This window comes from Dicentrarchus labrax, unplaced genomic scaffold (assembly GCF_905237075.1).
Source record: "Dicentrarchus labrax unplaced genomic scaffold, dlabrax2021, whole genome shotgun sequence".
Taxonomy (NCBI): Eukaryota; Metazoa; Chordata; class Actinopteri; family Moronidae; genus Dicentrarchus; species Dicentrarchus labrax.
The window spans coordinates 11,260,739-11,275,358 of NW_026136722.1; the positions used below are offsets into that span (position 1 = coordinate 11,260,739).

The following is a 14,620-nucleotide window of genomic DNA, read 5'->3' on the forward strand; positions in this document are numbered from 1 at the left end:
ACAGACTCACAGTGGCAGCATGTGTGTACATTAAAGTGTGTGTTAAGCGCGTGTGTGTGTGTGTTAAAACTACAACAGAAAACATCTGGATATGCTGAATATTTGGGGGTGCAACAATTTTGACTTCCCATCGAATTATGATAATTATTTTAATATCTACTATTAAACACAGGCATGGCGCTTTCGCTGTGTCAGAGTTGATCTCTGCAATCCTTCACCTACTTGTCCAAATTCTCCCGCAAGAACAACAAAAAAGAAACATTATGGAAGAAAAGTCAAATGGCTGCATATTGTGAGCTAAATGTATGTAGGCTTACATTTATTTATTGTCTCTTTTCTATTGTGTCCAAAAAATAATTTTTCCTTGAATGGACATTTTACATTCTTGTGTATAAGAATTATAGAAAAACCTACTCTTGACTTGACTGATACATTGCATTAGTTAATAGATTATTGTACCAACTCCTCATTTTGTTATCTATAATGGTTTAGTGTATACTTTTTTTTAAATATATTTTCTGATAAGTCAAAACTGATAAGGTAACAATAGCAGACACAGTTCATTCGTCTGTTGAGATGACGGACAAAATAGAAAAGCCAATTTTAATCTCAAAATAGAAAATATAATTGAATCCTGGATTTGGTGAATTCTCATAGCCGTGGCACAGAGTCTGCTTTCCAGTGCTTTTTGAATGATGTTATTTTTTACCCCAAAGCCCATTGTCAACTGTAGAATAATGTGCTGCTATTAAAAGTCACGCTCCTTTTCATTTCACACCGTCCTATGCATTAAAAACATGTCCTTCACAGGACAAATCTCCATGCAGTTTCAAAATCACAATCCTTTATTGACATGTAGCATTCAATATGTGTCCTTTCCAGTATAATTAATAACCATGCTGGGAAAAATGGAGGCATTCACGAGAAAACCAAAAGCTTTCAACATTTTTTAAAATCCGGTGAATGTTACTCTCACATAATTCTTTGAACCAGCAGATGCAATACATTTAGCTGTCCTGAGGGTATGAAACATCATAGGTCATTTTCTGAAATTCATATCAGTGCTGTATCTTTCTGCTTATTTTCACATTCATTTAGTCGACCTTGTCAAAAAGCTACAGGGGGTACATACATATTGCACAAAGGAGCAAGTAACAAAGATGCAAAGGAAACATAAGAGTATTCACTATGGGGACAGAGCACAGTTACCCTTATTCATAAAAATAGTCCGTGTGTCTGTGTGTGTGTGTGTGTGTATGTGTCTGTGTGTGTGTGTGTGTGTGTGTGTGTGTGTGTGTGTGCACGCGTGCATATACACTCATACTGTATATGAAAGCGTGAGCCTGTGCATTTGTCGTATGTACACATGTGCAACACACATTTTTTAAAACTGCAGGCAAATCAAAATGATTTGGTTATTCTGCGCAAAGACCGCCAGATAGGTTCTGTATACCGTATTTCATTCACAATTAGCACCTTCAACAGAAATAATATAATCGTCAAATTCTGACCACAGTATTGCAAAGCTTCCCAAAACGCTGAACTCGAACTGAAATAAATCTAATTATGATTAGTGACTTATTAAAAGTCTGACGATCATTAATGCCATGCTAATGTATGACTATTATTCACCCATTGAAAGCCGAGAATAATTTTTCTGATGGTGATGTGACACACAGACAAGGGGGAAATAAATCCTTCTGTCTTCCCGGGGAGAGTGTTTGGCAGTAAACCAATTCCAAGTCTGGCTTCTTGAATGCCCAGATAACGCAATCAGACAGTTGCAATATTGCTGTTTTACCACCTGAAGAATTTGAATTTCATTCAGCCCCTTCAGAATAGTAGACATGCCAATTTTTCCCGAAGAATTGGCAGGACAAACACAATGCACCCCGGTGAAATGAGGAAGAGGCTTACCAGCAGAAAATAACTGTTTTCAAGGTCTTTCTTGCCTGCCTCCTCGGGTTCAATTTTATCATAATAAAACACAAAGACAAAAGGTTTAATTTCTTCCATCATAACAACAGTGTAAGCTGTTGATGCCTTTTTATTAGAGGTGATATTATTAAATTGGGAATTAGTTCAGCATAACAATAAGGGCGCCTCAGTTTTCATCATATGAACCCCTCAACATTACGGGGTCACATTTGATCAATGTGGATATATGGGAGGATTTGTTTGTACTGAGGTGATACATTTATTATTGAAGACATGATCCTAATTGGGAATTCAGCTAAGTTACATTTGAGGGAAATTTAACCACATTTCATTTTGTTGGGGACCCCCTGGAACATTCCTCAAGGACTCCCCAGACCCCTCTGAGAGCAGCTGGCCTATAGGTAATGATTTGAGGAGGTACAGGATTAATGGTGTAGTCTGGGACATGGGTGGTTCACTTTGAGGCTGTGCAGCTCGCTCTGATGCATTTATTCCTCTAATAGTCAATACTTAATTTATTTCTCTCTTGGATGCAACTGCTCTCATAAAAAAAAAAAAAAGAAGAAACAGAGAGAGGGATGTTGGCTAAAATCACATAGGCAACATCCCGGGACATCTCTTTTCCTTCTCTACTTTTTCTGCTAAGGATGCTACCAAACAATTTGTCCAAGAAAGAATTAGTTCATCACTTAAGCTACCACATGGTTGCCTATTTAACAGCCTCATTATCTGCCTTGGTTTTTCCAGTGTCGCCTGTCACATTTTGCGGAACTGAAAATGTCCTTCTTTTATAGGACAAGCAAAACACTCACATGCTTCCAGACCGTACATATTAATTACAAATTGCCAAAATCTATTACTGTGCAGGCCACGGTGCAATGAATAGGCCCACAAACGGGAGTCCCACTCTAAAATCCGACTAATTTAGAGCATCGAGCACGCATTTCAAATACGAAGTGACTGCTGTTGACGCACCGTAAACACGAACTCCGTATCTGTCAAAGCAGAAAATATCAATAAATAAATCTGCTTACACGCCTGAACACCTCACGCAGCCTGATACTGCAAGCCTAGATGGTGCACATTACATGCTATTATTGCCGCACTGGTATCACAGTATTAAGAACATATGACATGAAAACTGTGCTTCATTCCTACCTTGATTCCTCCAATCTCCTTTTCCTTAATTGCTCAGTGTGTCTCATTCATTCTCGCGTCCCTCCTCACTTGCCTCCTTCTGGTTATCACTCGTTTTCTCCTCTCTGGTCCCGTCTTCGTGCGGATGCATAAGAATTAAAAATTAATAGCCTGGTATCTTAAAGACAAACCGACGGAAAAACGGGAGAGGGGAAAAAAAAATCCACCCGATTTAAAAATGTGATAAGGCAGTGGGAGAGAAAAAAATCCTCACGGACAGAGCCGATTCTGACGAAAATGCGCCCGTGTAGGCATCAAAATAAATAACAGCAACGACATCATTGTCCTGTTTGAAAGCAATAACAACAAGCGACTTACTAAACGGTGACGGAGATGTAAAACTGAGGGGGGAATATTACCAGAATTGAAGTTGCAGTCGTGTTGTCCGTCCGTAGATGGTAAGCATGTGAGCAAAGCGTCGCAAAACGTCTGCGTAAGAGAAATCAGACTCTCGGATGTCTGATGTGTATCTGTTCACGGGACACGGGATTTTCAAATTGTAGACTCTTCGTCTTCATGTGATCTCAAAAAAAAAAAAGCTCTACGGTGTGAAGTCACCCGTTGGAATTAGGATAGTCTACACAGGCCATCTGCGGTTATCTTGTGCGTCCTGACGCACCGAGCGGATCACTCGTCTATAGTTTCCCTCTTCGTCGGCAGGCAGCGCACACTCTCATCAGGACCATTCACACGTTATTTTCGACCACTGCAGTTCTGCATCAGGCCTATTACAACCCAGCGCATTCATCATTGCCTTTTTCACATAGCTACAGTTTGGGAGCCTAAAGACAGTGTCAAGACAGTTTTTATAACCAACTCTGACTTAAGGCAGGAAAATTGTGCCACTTCTGCCCGCCCACTAGTTAAATTGCTTTCTCTGTATAAAACTGGCACTTTTTTTTTTAGTTGCCTAACCCACGTGGTTTCTCAAGGTGGGGTTCAGGAACCACCAGAGGTCCTTGAAATGGTCACCTGAAGAAGCCCTGCAAAATGACTGTTTTTTTTTTTTTAATAAAATATAGCCAGTGCTCTAATGCAAGTTTTCACCTGCAGTGCCCTCACTGCATTAACTTTAAAGGGGCATTTCACTGAAAAAAAAATCTGAAATGAAAAAAGTATACATTTCATAAGAGATTGAGTTGTTTAGGGTGTGACAGCATGCAATCAGCATATGATTGAACCTCCTTATGTAAGAGCTCAAACTCATTCAGTTTGATGTAATGACAGAGACCAGGCCTCAGTATTGGATGGTGATGTTTCAGCTAATATTTTAAGTGAACGTTAAAGACTTATTTAAGAAGATACAGCAATTTTCATCCTTTATGCTCAGTGCATTAATTTAAAAAAAGCCATGATTACATTGTGTGGAAATCATATACATGCTACCTTCCAACTAGAACAACTCATCTGTATTAAGAGACCTGTGGATTCTTCACTGAAGTGCACCATCTTGAATTTAAATGCATCTCAATGGGCTTTTTATATTTTTTCATTAGTTTAACCGTACTAAAGACAACGTGTCTAACTAATGTCAAAGCACCGATACTCAGAAGGGACAAAATCTTTATAAGATAGCAGTTTGCCGCCCCTGTGCACAGGCACAAATGGATTTTTCTAAAGATTATTTTTCTGGTACTTCCATTGACAGACAAGTTGCTGAAGAACTAAGTAGGAGAGCTGCGGTGGGCTGAAGGAGCGGCAGTTAAGGGGCTCTTCAGGATGTTCACAGGTTAGACCAAGAAAAAAAAAAGAAAATAATCTGAGGAATACAACGCTGAGAACAAGTTAAACCCCTTTACTGGAACATGATTAAGCTGCTGTACAGCACATACAAGATGCTCCATGGTAAGAGAGCGAGTCAGGGCATGACACACAGCAACAGTTTCGAGCTGAGTTGGAACTCCTAGCATTGAAATTCATGTTACTCTCCAGCCTGCTGAACTACCAGTGTGCACCTTACTAAGTAGTCAGGTTCCTCTCCTGGAGGTATAAATAGAAAACTGGTAAGAAGCCACTTTAGTCTTACTGTATGCTTAAACACAGTGGCAGTGCAGGCAAGTACTAGTATACTGAGCAAAGTAATTGACAAATCAATTATTCACTTTCTTACAGTGGTGTTAGTAATTTGCTATCTTGTTTTATTTATCTGGCCTGTTATAAGACACATCAAAAGGGTTTAGGTGCAGACTATAATTAAGAATACATCACAGTATATGATATACTGCATTTCTACTGCATTGATTATGTTATATATTTTATATAAATCATGTATGGTATTAGGCTCATCATATACAGCACCGTACACAGAAGGAAGCAAAGCACCAGGAGGATGAAATATGCAGTTATGATAAATGTTATAGTACATACAGAAATATTCGTATCTGTGATGGAAGTGTTTTAAAGCAACATTTTCTCCATAACAGACACATTTCCCTTTAAAACAAAACTATGTAACTTTTAAAAGAAGAGATAACATATGAATTCTTCCACAGATGATAAGTTGAATTAATTAGCAATAATACAAACCTTTTTTTTTAAGTCAAGACACCATTAGCTGCTACAACCCTACTTGGTCTAGTATGACCAGTAGCTTATGATGGCTAATGCCAGCTAATGTTAGCTTGTTGTGTAACTGACATGACTGCATCATCCACTGACTTTAAGGGTCTTCTCCACTTGTGTAACTGTAACACTATGTTCAAAGACATTAATCACAAAAAATACAATAAGGAAGCTAACACAATACCTTACCAAGAGACGTTTTACTATTTGTTGTCCTATTTCACTCACTTTCAGTCAGGGCTACAAATTATGATGTCTTTAAAGTAAGAATATTGGACTTGAATGGAAATTCAATGTGCTATTATCTTTAACAGCATCGCTGTTCAACAAAAGTGACATAGTATCACTAGCAGACTTGTTAAAATTGTCTTTTGTTGTGTCTTGGTCCGTGATTTTGTGGAGATTATTATGCTGTATCTGTTTTGAACCCACTAAATATATATTGAATTTTGGACACACCTTCTTTTTTTTTTTTTAAAGTTCATCATTGAGCGCTAATAATTCTGGATTAATTCAGTCTTTGGTCTCCTGGTGAACACAGGGTAGGCTACACTGCCAGATGAAATTATTCAACTTCCATATCACATGCAATAATTGCACCAGTGCACAGTGCATGTTGCAATTTTTCTCTCCCCTCTGAAAATGCCTTTGTCACTTTCTATTATGATAGCTAATATTGGGCTCTATTGAATGGGGCTCTACACGCCTTTGCCACTTAGCCTTCTGTCACACAGTACCTACTCTGTTATACTGCTCTCAAATCCAGTCAATTGACCTTCATGGGCCGCCTGACTCATTGCACCAATAAACAGCTAGCATAATGTAGTTTGTGCTCTATGGCAGTCACACACTCAGGCTTTTTTTTTTTCAAGATTAGATGTTATTCATGCAAAGTCACAGTGCTCAGTGTAATCACGAGAGACTGGGTAAACCTCATCACCTACTGTACAGAATGGACCACTAAGAACCAAATGTGGACAGATTTACAGCATCAATTCATGCTTTGCATAGTCTGAGCAGTTGTTCATCACACCCCGGTCTCTTAGCAACAACAATAGTGACTGCATGATTAAGTGCTGATTGGCCTACTAAACACAAGCAGTAGTCTCTTATTATAAATACTGCAGCCCCCACTGCTTGATCACTTCACTCATGAATAATACCATATAATATATATCATATCATTTCTCAGAAAGTCAAATGGTCTAAAAGACAAATATAGATATAAAGACTTCCATATAAAGCTTTCTAGTTGCCCGATACTTGGTTAATCAAAGCTGGATGTCATTACATCAGGTGGTTGTGAGATTCTCTGGTAACGCAGTCAGTGCAGTGGTCTTAAAATACACCATATACACAATAAATGGTTTACCTCGACACCTGCATACAAACACAGTATATATAACTAAAGTATAACAACACGTTTATTAAGATATTTTCAACTATACAGATTGCTGATGTGAGAATGAAATTAAGTTGCACGTTTGTATTTTAGTATTCAGTCTGGTTGTATTGTCCGAAGAGGCTCTCGAATAAATAGATGCATCTCAGAAACACACAGGAAACTATTAGAGATTTTGGATCGGATACTGATCAAAAGTCCAGCTATATTCAAAAATACTTCAATTTTTGGACACCACATCATAATTACTTTCCTGCTTTCGCCCCAAATAAAATGATCCAGATAACTGTTGATAAATGCAGTGGTTAAAATACACAGAGGATGGGAAAAATGAAAGGAAATCCAAGATAAGAGCCTGCCACTGTGTATCTTTGTAGTGGTTTTGTGTGGGGACGTTCTAGCACTGAATAAATTCATTCAGGCTCGACCATGACTGTGAAAATTTCAGTCATTGTTAATAACAATTCTTTTTGTTCACTTGTATTCCATGTTACATTTATATTCTCAATACAGCGATGTCTTGCATGATAAGACAGACTTTATCAACAAAGCATCAGTGGTCCTGTTTGCCGGAATAGTTCATGTTTTCTTCTAAAAAGGAGGAGAAAATGGACTCTACAGCTGGCATATTTTAATTTGTTCCAGCTCATGTTTGATTAATGCCAATTTTTCCTAGTCAGAGCTCATGTTTATGCAGCACCATTATTTACATAACACCTTGCCCTATTTGCAAATAGCTCCTATTTTCACAGTTATACAGCTTCTTGTTTTGCAGTGATTGACAAATTATCTCCTTTACCACAAAACACAAAATCACATTTTCTTTTTTTTCTTTCTTTTAATGAAAGATCATCACATTTTCCAATGTGTTGCATAAAATGATCAGTACAACAGTTTAAAATGTTTATTTTTTGGTTGAAATACAATTATTTCTTATAGTGAATTGAGGACTCATGTGACTTATAATGATCAGTTATACTAAAAGTTGCAATGCACTACTTTTTTTATATAATATTGGTGGCACATGTTTTCACCATGTTGTTATTTTGGACATGAATAAAATCAATATCCTATTTATGTAAAAATAAAAACATACTACTACAGAACCCCCATCACTGGGGAAGCCTTTGGAGTCTTTCATGCATGCCCCGTATATACAGTGTGGTGGCGTAGCAGGCTTGTAGGCGTAGATATGAACACAGTGGCAGGAAAGGAAACTGTATGGCATTTCCAGTAGTGAAAGGGGAGGAAACCAATGAAAAGGGCTTAAAACTCCAACAAAGCCAAACAGACATGTATTTGGAGCCAGAAAAGCGTTGGTGTAACACCTCAGCTTTTATATAGTAACCCTGTGACCGCCGGAGCGCTCTTCCCATCATGCTCTTTCCATTGGATGGATGTTCACAGCAAACGCAGCATTTCAACATTTTCAGAGACCACATCCATAAAGACACCTCCACCACCCCTCTCTCTCTTTTTCTCTCTGTCTGTCTCTCCCTTGCTCTCCCTTTCTCACTCACCCTCTCAATCTTGCTCTCTTTTTCTCTTTTTCCCCTCGCTGTGTCTCTGTGTCTCTCTTTCCCTTTTGCAATATGACATAGTCCATTATCTGCTCTTAGTACTAATTGGTGTATTAACGCCATGCTGTGGGTGACACAGTGAGAGAAAGGGAGAGAAAGGCAGAGAGAAAGAGAGAGAGTAAGAGAGAGAGAGAGAGAGAGAGAGAGAGAGAGAGAGAGAGAGAGAGAGAGAGAGAGAGAGAGACGCAGGATGAATATGGATGAGGCAGAAGCAGGGCGGGAGCGAGGCTCTGGGGGAGGCAAGTACAGAGTGATTCTGCGGGAGTGAGAGAGAATGGGAGGCCAAGGTAAATCTTTTCAGCTACACAAGTGGTTAAGAGCAGCATGGCAAAATGACGAGTGAAGGGGAAAAAAAGAAAACCATCCTATAATGGCTTGGGTTTTTTTTCAGTTGGCCTTCTCTGTATCCCTTTCTATCCTGCTCTCACCGTCACCACTTTCAACCCAATTATCCACTCTCCCTGGCGCCACTGGCAGCATATGGAAATGTAAATTGCAGGCGAGATGTTTTTTTTTTTTTTCAAAGCTGTGGAAGGTAAGCAGCTCTTGAGGATGGGGAGAGTAGGAGGAAGAAAAGGAAGAGATGACAAACAACTGAAACTGAGGGACCGCCTTTAGTCCCAATAGCTTGTCAGTATTGCTTCTCTATCAGATACACAAATCCACCCACGAAAGAAAAATTTTGTAGACTAAGGTTGATTTATGCTGCTGCACACATACACACTGTGAAGGCCAAATAAAGTTTGTGTAGAAAGCGCATATATTAGCCGTGACATTACATTCACAAATGTGGCTTGATATTGGACACTTTCGAGTCGTTAAATCAAACTGACATGTGAAAATGTTCCATATATGGACACTCTCTCTCATTCTCAGACTCAGGCCAGGCTCACACATGCCCAGTGCTGAATTCACACATTTAATTATATGCAGAGACTCCAACACAGTTGCACCACAGAGGTAGATACTTCCTCTGTGCTTGAGAGCCTTTTCAGACCGAGGCCAGGATGTAAGCCCCTCAGGCTGGTGAATAGCTGCTGAAGCTCAGGATGCAGAGATCAAAGGTGCTCATCTTCTCCCATGCATGTGACATTGAGACATGCACGGGCTGATTATTCAGATAAGCAGATCTTTCCTCGGGGGTGGAAGCAAAATGGAGGCTAGTGTTTTGTTCATTATCATTAAGATCTGGCTTTTCCTCTGTTCACCTCTCTTCTCTCCACATGCTCATATTCCGCCCCCGCAGTGCTGATGAAGCCAACTTCTCAAATCCGCAATTTGCTCAATTATTTTCAATTATCCCGCCATCGCTGCTTCTATCATTCCCCTTAGTTCAATTGTGAACAGAAATCACTTGTTGATTGACAGCAAAGGCCAATTAGAGGCGGGATGAAAACTCAAACCCCTACGGTAATTACTGCTGATTGGTGTCACACAGACATTTCACAGGCCCTACCCACAGAACTGAAACTCTTGTATTGATAAATGTCCTTTTCACCATGCAGCCACTCTTGCCATATGTGCAACATACTGTACATTTAAAACTGATTCCTGCTTGGGTAGTTTAAAGTTTGCAGAATTACATAATGATATGCTTTAAGATGTATTTGTATGCCCAAGGAAAATTGTGTTTTGTGAGAGCTTTCAAAGGCAGTGTTGAGATAGTATGAATTTCTATCTACCAAGAGCACCATGTCTGTATGCCTTTAGCACATTAACTTCAAGGTAGTGCTGTCTCAAGACTGAAAAACTCTTCAGCAGTGGGCACAGGAATCAATGATGAACTGCTTTTGAGCACGACAGAGAAACCCACAAATTCAATATATCTTCAGCACTTTTGCTGTCTGGGTTCGTTCAACATTTTTCTAGTAGGTTAATGTAAGGAAGTTCAGGCAAAATAGAAAATCAGTTACTTTATATATTTTCATTTTGTTGTGTATCCGTGGTTATTTTATGTTTTATTAGGTTTTGTTTGCAGTAATCCATTTATTTCCTATTTCTGCATTCGGTAATGAAAATTTAAATTTTGACCTTGCTACTGAAGTGCCATGGTCTACCGTGTTATTGATTGTTTGTTCTGTGCAAATTTATACAGTAGACAAATACACATAACACAGTTAACAGTTACCAGGTTTCCAAACAACACAGGTGATGGTCACTGCTGAACCACTGTTGTTAAATTTTGTTTTATTGACTACACAATCACAACAGTTTACTAAAATTGTCAGCTTTGCAATGAACAACAATGCTGTAAATGACTCTATTCAAAGTGTCCCTTGTGTTTTTTTAAAATGGACATTCTTTTAATATATCTTTATTTAGTTTAACCTTAGCTTAATTAAACTTTTGAAAATGCACCCCTGCTTAGCTGTAACTCTATGTAACATGTCTATACTGTATTCTAAAAATGTATAGCAGTGTATTTATAGACTGTCAAGATCAAAATTATGCCATATAGAATATCTAAAATGACTAACACAGTGATACTTACTGAACACTGAATCAAAACTGTTGAAATACCGTGGTAAGGACTGCCATTATGTTTCACCAAAACATTTCCAGTTTCTAAAATGATCTATGTTCGTAAGAAAGCTCAAATTCCAAAGACCTTTTTGCTTTACTTTATCTCTTTTGCTTCCTTTGAAATGTTGCTTCTTTGTCTGAACAACAGAATGACTTGTTGTTCCTGATATGACTTTAAAGTCATCCTGGTCGCTACTACAGTCAACATTTCCATCTAAAAGGTCCAGTGTGGAAACTGAATATAACAGATGTAGGTTGAAATTTCTGGTTTTTCTCTAGTTTTAGACTTCCCCACTAAAACTGTCTGGGCAAGATAAAAGCTATTTCAAACCTGTGCCTCCTCTCCTCTGTGCTACCATGTATGAAACAGTTCATGTGGGCCACAGCTACTGACTTGCACTGTTGTTTGTGACGAGTGGGCTGCCAATGCAAGCAGTGGTTACTCAAGACTCCCCTAATGACATTATGGGCCTAATGAGTTTTAATTGGGAGGAGATCTTAACTTGCAGGCCTAATTGCATCTGATTAAAGACAATATTAGTTTTACTGCTGGCAAATTGGTTGGGGAGGGTGGGTGGGGTGGGGGGGTGGCGGGATCGATGGTGTCCTTGTGGAAATATCTTAAATGTCCTCCAAATGGTGATGAAGACATGGAACAAAAGCATAAGAGGAGGCAGGGCCAGGTGAAGAAATACTCAACATGCAGCGATAGTGTGTTAAGAGGAACTGTGGAGGGGAGAGGAGAATGGATAAGATGAGCAGGACTGAAGGTTAAGAACTCATCCAGAACGACTCTTTGTCTCACAACCACAGCTTTTGAAGACACACTCTGTGATTGTGTGAAAGGTACACCATTAGATTGAAGACAGAGAAAAAATATAGGTGATTACACATATCTCGCCTCATGACTGCTCCATCTGCTTTCCAACAGTTCTAACTTTCACTTCCCAATAGCTGAACTGTTAGAGCCTCATACTTCTGTATGTATTTTTAGATATTACTTGGCTCACAGTTTTCTCAAGAGTGGCACACTCTGAAGCAGTGAAAATCTACCCTTACAAAGAATTTGTGTAATTTGTGTAATCTTCGACAAGTAAATCAATATTTGAGAAAACGAAGCTCTCAAAGATGGGAAACCAGTTGAACCAGTGTTCTCATCTCTGCAGCCATCCATCTTCTCAGAATGTCTAGTTGAGTTTCAATGAGTACATTTGCTTTATTTCCAATGAATATAGTTGGCCTGAATCTAAAAATAGGGTCATATCTCCAGTGAATTACATTAGATAGTGTATCTCTCCCAGCAAAGTTGGCCCCTTCCGTTCTTAAATCCTGAAGGACTTACAGGTCTTTGTTGACATTTTCTTACCTCCTAAGGCGAAATGCTTCTTTGCAGAATCAGGCCTAAACTGTTTAAAAACACAACAATAATGTGTAAAAATACTGCTCAGGGAAGGCTTATTATAGCTTAACTGGGAGAGCAGACTTAGTGTTTATGGACCTTGCAGTGACATCATTAAAGAATTCAATAATTTGCATTTAAGTAATTGATTAAAACTTGCAGTGCAACCACATCAACAAGAGTTATTATGCATAACTCATACATATTTACATCCATACACCGTAGGAAAATGCAGACAGGTTTGCATGCACACAAACATACATGCATCAGTGGTGTAAATAAGTACGCAAACAAAAACACATACAATGCTCGCTCCCCCTCCATGCCACCGTAAATACATGCTCTGGATCGGTGGTGATTTAAGGCCAGACACAAGAGAGTATAGTAAATTATGCGTGTATGAGGCTTCATTTCCTCCTCTTCTTAAGCACTTGCTTAATTGCCATTCTCACCTGAGCAATTGTATAATTTCCTTTATTTTTCTCCTCCTCTGCCCAGAATATGAGTCTATAATGAGCTGTGGGTGTCCCCCAAAGCTAAGCCTGGCGCCTTGAAATAGGTTTCACTAATTTACCAATTAGTCATAAGATACAATTAGTGTGCAAGTTCCCTAAGTCCATGAGTGCCCCCACCACCGGCCTCCCCACTTTGATTGTTCAATCTCTGCAGTGATCATCACTCCATTACTTGGCTCATGCTCTCGCCCTGCTTTGTTCAGCTTCGCTACAAAAGCGAGGTCCCACCTGCACTTTGGATATTACTCTAACCCTATGTGCCTCAGAGGGAATCGGTGAGGGAGTGGGAGTGTGTGAATGTGTCTACGTCCGCAGCTCTGGGTTTCTGTTTAAGTGCAGCTGGGACCGGTTTCACTGACCAGGAGGATGAGAGTTGGGGAGCGGAGGGGAGGGCGTCTGGAGACTAGAAAACTTATGAGAACTGAGACAAGTTACCAAGTAGCAAAGTGAGAGTTTGCTGGAGGTGCAAATCTAATTTATGGTTGGAGAATACTGTGTTGTGTTTCTCTCCTTGGTTTGTTCAGCCATTAAAACTAAACCTGAGGACAAATAGGAAATAAAATAAAAAAACACACAACAAATATCAACGCTGCTGTGCTCGCTGTTGGTTGTTATTATGCTGCGCGTGAGGCTCTGGTTGAACAGCAATCAATATGTGAGAGGTCATTTGTCAGTGCCCTTTTCTGTGCAAGGATGGTTCTTTTTTTTCCTTTATGGCAATACAGTTCTCCTATACGGGATTTCTTCTAATAGCATTAAATTCCCTCCTGTTTTCATCATATCAGTGCAGGTATGTCTGAGGGCAGGTGGTCTCAAGATAAAATAAGATCACCGATTGATTGCTGAAGGGAAATTAGAACATTTGGCATCAACAGTAATAATTAGTAAATAAATATTAATACTGATAATTAATTATGAGTGCATTTGTATGAAATTGTGTGAAGAGGTTGTAGCTTTACAACCTTCTCAGTTAGCAGAGACTGAGGCAGGAAGTTTTGTGTCATTTGCAGTTACCATGAGGGGAAACCGAGTGTGATCACACCAAACAAGTTTGGAGCAATTTATTGAGACTGTGGAACAGTTTATGTTTCATTTAGGCGAGCTAGGACAATGCTATTCAATCACCAAATAACAGCAAAAAACTGCTCTGAGACTGAGGGAGTGCTATCTATGAAATAGAAGGAGCCACTCTCTTAAGGTGACTGGTTAGTCATTTCCAACAGACATGTGTAACCCAGAGTACATATTACACATTATTTAGTTCAGTGGTTCCCAACCTTTTCCTCAAGTGACCCCTTTCAAATCACTGGGTGAAATGACGACCCCTGACTAAGTGACGTGTTTTATGAATATTTCATATTATATTCAATGCATAACACTACAACAGTACAACTGATAAAATGTACAATGAACCCAAATATTGAACATTGGATCAATTTTGAGCAGATCAATTCCTGTGAATATTGCTTCAGAGATTAGTTTTCCTATTTAGGGAACATTTTAT

At 39.2% G+C, this 14,620-nt stretch overlaps 1 protein-coding gene across 4 annotated transcripts in view; it reads right to left on the reverse strand.

The window, feature by feature from the left end:
* The window catches only part of adgrl1a (adhesion G protein-coupled receptor L1a), an 89,859-nt gene extending 85,927 nt beyond the window's left edge, over positions 1-3,932 (reverse strand). For 2 of the 4 annotated variants that reach the window (XM_051389259.1, XM_051389261.1), the window contains exon 1: positions 3,097-3,932. The gene's annotated coding sequence lies outside the window, so the exon portion shown is untranslated. The remainder of the gene's footprint in view (positions 1-3,096) is intronic. The other 2 variants (XM_051389262.1, XM_051389263.1) reach the window with 2 other exon arrangements.
* Between the last annotated feature and the right edge of the window lie 10,688 nt (positions 3,933-14,620).